The 5393-nt window shown below is 41.3% G+C and overlaps 1 protein-coding gene across 9 annotated transcripts in view; it reads right to left on the reverse strand.

The window, feature by feature from the left end:
* The window catches only part of satb1b (SATB homeobox 1b), a 51675-nt gene extending 47153 nt beyond the window's left edge, over window positions 1-4522 (reverse strand). For all 9 annotated transcript variants that reach the window (XM_083678785.1, XM_083678791.1, XM_083678793.1 and 6 more), the window contains exon 1: window positions 4307-4522. The gene's annotated coding sequence lies outside the window, so the exon portion shown is untranslated. The remainder of the gene's footprint in view (window positions 1-4306) is intronic.
* Between the last annotated feature and the right edge of the window lie 871 nt (window positions 4523-5393).

A 5393-nucleotide genomic window follows, 5' to 3' on the forward strand; every position in this document is an offset into this window, starting at 1 on the left:
CAAGATATCAAAACATACGTTGGGGACTGAAATTCAGTGATTTGAATAATTAAAAAAAAAGTTGTGGTATATGCATATATTTCAAATTGTATTTGTTATGGTAGCGTGAAGCATGCTAAAAATTGCTATTTTAATTTTGCAGAAATGTCATGTTGCCAAGCCGTGACAGAATCAACGTGACGGACTTTGGTTATTTATCTGTCTACCCATTCTGTGAACAGTGCCGATTGTGAGGACCAAAAACAATGCAACGCTTTTATCGTTAAGCCAAGGAATCTGGATCAACAGAATGCAAAGCATATGCCAGAATAAATGCTGTTCAACATGCTGAGGCAACATAGCCCCCTTTTAAATAACTTTCCAGATAATGACAAAATGAATTGTGTTGCTGCAACTCTGGAGTCACACACACACGCACACACCCAGGGTGGTATGTGTAATTGGCGGGGCCCTTTTAAACATTTTTGACACCGAGCCCGGGAATGCGCAAACAATCCCTATTAAGACACCATCTTTTTCTGCGTCCAAACTGGTTTCAGCATGTCATCAAAAGTATCAGAATCATTGTTACCTTTCCTCCCTATTAGCAATCATAACAGAGCTGTTTCAGGGGGAGGGCGGTGGAATCCCTGAAGAGCCACACATTAAAAAACGAGACAGACCTCTTATTTACTGGCGACAGTCTAATAAATGCATTTGCTGGCAGCTAAACAGGTATTTACTCTGCGCCCTACCACAGGTATAATTTCGCTGTTTGCTGAGCTGTTATTTCACTTCAGTGTTAATTGTCGAGGTGGTGTAAAGACGATTAATGGTTTTACCCTAGATATCAGTCTCAGCAAACTGAGACACAGCCCAAACACAACTAGACTGAACTAGATACCTGACTGGATGAATTTTAATAACGTAGATCTTCGTTGGTGGTATTTGAGGAACCAACCCCCCAACAAACTATGTTCTATCCAAAACCTGAAGACATAATCTGAAGTAGCCGCAAAACATCTGGCGGTTTTACAGTTGATCATCAACATCATTTCTCTTTGAAAACAAGCTACCACTGAGAGAGCCTAAGTGAATAATTCAGTTTGAAACCTAACTGACACTGAGCCTTCATCACCTTTTTTTAGAAGCTACTCCTGTCAAAAGAACTGGTCTCTTCAGGCTCTTAGGGTCAGGGCAGGACATGAGCTGAAGACGTTACGTTATCTCCCCCATCTCTGACTACAGTATATCTACTTTCATTGTCTCTTTAATCCCACGTCCTCTGTCTTTCAGCTATTAGGCTCCCTGCTGTGTATATGCGTGGAAGAGTAGTGGTTACATGTGCCCTCTGCACCTGGCTCCTACAGTATGTCAAAGGAGCAACCACCGTTTCAGCTGAGCCTGCTATGCTTGCGGTCCCTCAGTGTCTTTTACTATATGCACAAGCGACCTGACAAATTAAGTGCCAATTACGGGCTATGTGATGCAAAAGTGCCACAAGGATGAACAGGGGAAGGAGGGGAAGGAGGGGAAGGAGAGAGTGAGAGATCACCTAGGTGTGTTTCTAACAGCTCTCAAAAACTACGCTGATTTCCTGCACAGGCTACAGCACAGCCAACAAGAAGATGTGCACTACTTTCAGTTCGGTGCCCTTAAAAAACATAACCTGACATAAACCTGAAAAAACACAAAAACATCTGGGGCTTATGAGAGATAGTTCAATATTGCGTGTGTGTGTATGTGTGTGTGTGTGTGTGTGTGTGTGTGTGTGTTTTTGTTTTTTTTTTCGTTTTTTTTTTTCTTCTCAATAATTGATCACAGCATGGAAATTCTAACATGTCAAATGAGTTTGCAAGAGGGAACATTTAGGTGAAACAATTACACTCTGATACGGCACAATGATGGACTTCTTCTAGAACATCACTGCTGAGTCTGTGTGCTTCTAGGTATCTGTACAGTGGCACTGTCTCTGCATCTGACGGGTGTCGTCCCTGTCAAATCAGGTTAAACGAACACATTTGGGTACAAGACGTATGTGTGCGTGCTACATTCACAACGACTGGGTCTGACTGTAGTAAAGCCTCGAAGCAGACAGTAAAACTGAGAACGCTCCACCTTTCATCTTGAACAGGACTTACAAGAAGTGACAGAGACGCCTCAAACAGGAAAATGGCTGTGCTGCGCTTGAGAAAACAGTGACCAGATAAACCACACCGTGTCAAACTGCGAGAGATTCGAGGAGATAAGCTCACCACTATTATGCCATGACCTGTTTTTTTTCCTCGCCCTGTGCCATGTTGACCTTTTAAATGCATGTTCAGTAATAATGATAGGACTCTGTCAAGCACTCACGAAATCATCAGCTACTGCAACATTACAGTCTCGATTGCTGTTGTTGACACACTTTTGTAGGTAATATGTTGCAAGAGATGCAAACTTGGACCCCTTTAAAGTAAATCTAAAGTTACTTTTAAAACTACAATCTTGCACATCATGTTTATTTTTAAATTATTCAGATTGAATTTGTGCTTCATATTTCGTCCCTGTTGTATGAGTTGTTCTGGAATACATTAATGAATTGTGCACATATTAATATCTTCAAGGAGGCGTTATTTAACCAATATTAGCTGGTACAAAGATAGCATAACAAGTTGAAGCTACAGTACAGTAAGTGGATAGGCTGCTGGGTTATCTTATCAGTCCCATCTGTCTCAATCACATTCATCTGTGTCAGCGGCTGTGGCCGTGGTAATGGCAGGAGCACAGTGATACCCGTTCCGAGGTATGTTGAAAGTATCATCTGAGAACCACAACACACCTATGCCCACGCAATCTCAGAACAGTACATTACAACTTCCCATAAGTGCCCTCACACACACATACACACACACACACACGGACACACGCACACACACACACACACACACACACACACGGACACACTCGACTGGTTCCTACTGAAAACACTTCATCAGCACAATGACAAAAACCACAATGCCAACACTTTGGCCCTACAGCCTTGTTTCCATGTTCAGAGCAGAATGAATCCAACCCACCCATAAGACTGACAGGGGTGGTCTACTGAATGTACAATACGTTTGACCTGCACAGTGTCCAAAGTCTTTTTTTTCCTCATTAGTGATTTGAGAGTTAGCACGTACTGTGGTGCATAGGATTATAAAGCAAACATTTAATACTCAGGTATTACTAATGAGTGTTGGAGACATGCATGTAAATAATAGGAATGACAGTGCTGTAACTTTAAAATGGGTATATGAAAAGTAGTTGTAAATGGCCTATTTATAACATAATTAATAAGGCTCCATGCATGTTAAACATGATTTACTCTATCTGGATTAATAGTTGTGATATTTAAGTTATGTCTTAAGTGTGTTAAAGGTTTAACACCTTCAGTATAACTTGATTTTCTCAAACTACTACTGGCAAAAGGACAAAATAAAGAATGCTATTGCAACTCTAAAGGCCTGCTTGTACACTTCCACATAACTGCAGATAGCATGATGCAAAATGTGATGCTATTAAAATGTCTCATAGCCCGCATCTGACAGCGTTTAGACACTTTAGCACAAATAAGACCTATTTTATCTCAACCTACAATTGTATTAGCAAGATCTCACGACGGTGGAGACGTTTGCTTGAAGGTTATCACTCAGAACATTAAGCCAATTACGTCATGTAATTTCTTTTGACTCTTAATTTTCCATTGTGCGCTTCAACTTTGCAGGTACAGTATCACGGAACTAAAGTATAAGGAAGCAGAGTTGACTAGTTCGAGTCGTGCCCTCTGTCAAGATGCGCAATAGATAAGCTGTTAGATACATTTGGCTAGATGAATATGTTTAACTTCACTAATATCACATGAGTGCTTATTCGTGCAAGCTTGAAATATGCCGGTTTATTACTTTAAACTGAATCGAAGGTGACGCACAAGTGTTAGCATGCTGTGAGGCAGGATTGGTACCCAAATCCTACACCATTCACACTCGGATACGTTGATGTGTTATTTTGCAAGTAGAATATAGTGTATCCTTACCATTAGCTTTTATTTAGGAGAAATGTGGATATTAGTAAAGAGTGTCTTGCAACTGAACTGAATATTAGTCAATTTACCTAAATGGTTACTGGCAGTGATAAGCTTACTCCAATTCACTCATGGTCCACACCATCTCTATGACTACCCGCGTACTAACGAGCTATTTTTGGAATATTACATTCCAGTTTGTCCGTACAAAACAGTTAAAAAGAGTAGCAGGTGTTCACTATAGAACAAAAACAGTGTATTCAAGATATAATGTAACAATACCTTCAAAGTTAGCAGTCACCGGACAACCTCTTGATTTCCATCAAAAGTTAAGAATTCTAGTAGACTTTGCTCCACCTTGAGGGATCCAAACCTGCTCGGGAAAAGTCCTGCGGCTGAGAGGGACGCGGGAGCTGTCAAAACCTCACTAGTCAAGAATGAGCAAAGCTGAACTTCGGAGAGCCAGAAAAGAGCGCAAACGCGAGCAACGTGTGCTGCAAGAGTGGGGCAGAGTAGAGTAGCGGCATGAGAGGAGGGCTTCTTTGAGAGGGTGGCAGGTAAACGAACCGCCCCTCCCCGTTTCTGATGCTCAAATCGATGATTTGCCAGCTGTGGCGCAGCTTGTCTCGTGCCCCACTTTGGTTTTTACAACGCTCTTCTCCCCGCGCGCTCTCCAGGGAGCTCTATGCGGGAAGAGGAGAGAGAATCCGACTGCCAGGAGAGCGTTCACACTCATCCATTTTCATATTTACACGCCACATGTTTGCATGTCAAGAAAAAAAGACTAATAAAATATAGCGTTGCGTGTTTGGGTGCGTTTGTATCAGGGTGCGTTTGTATCAGGGCGCGCAATGCCTTCTTGTTTTAACAATGGATGATGGCAAACTGACAATTATATTGTTCTCACTCCTGAACTGGTCATGAGAAGAATGGGAAATTATAAAGATTATAGTTTAGCTGTAATGTCAGGTGCTCACATCAACACAGCAGCAATACAACCAGTAACACTCAATCCAGGACCAACCAAACTAGTGATAACAACCACTTCATTAGCCCATTTCATTTTCTTCATGAGAACATCGATAAAAAACTGCAGTGCAAGGTGTACATACTGAAAGGTGTTTCTCTCATCCTGTAAAGGTAACAAAATAAAGGGCTACACCTTGAAATTATTATAATATATTAAACGTGACTAATAGCTTTGTTCAGTTACAGTCCATGTATAACCTTGAAGTGTTTTCAACGTTTCAAGCTGTTGCTTCAGCCATGAAAGTTGATACAGTAGCCGACAATTGCGAACAGTGTTCTTAAGTACAATCGAATTTGAAATATGATTTGTGGTCGGTAGAGTGCCACCACCGAACTAATG

This window comes from Argentina silus (genome assembly GCF_951799395.1).
Source record: "Argentina silus genome assembly, chromosome: 10".
NCBI classification, from domain to species: Eukaryota; Metazoa; Chordata; class Actinopteri; order Argentiniformes; family Argentinidae; genus Argentina; species Argentina silus.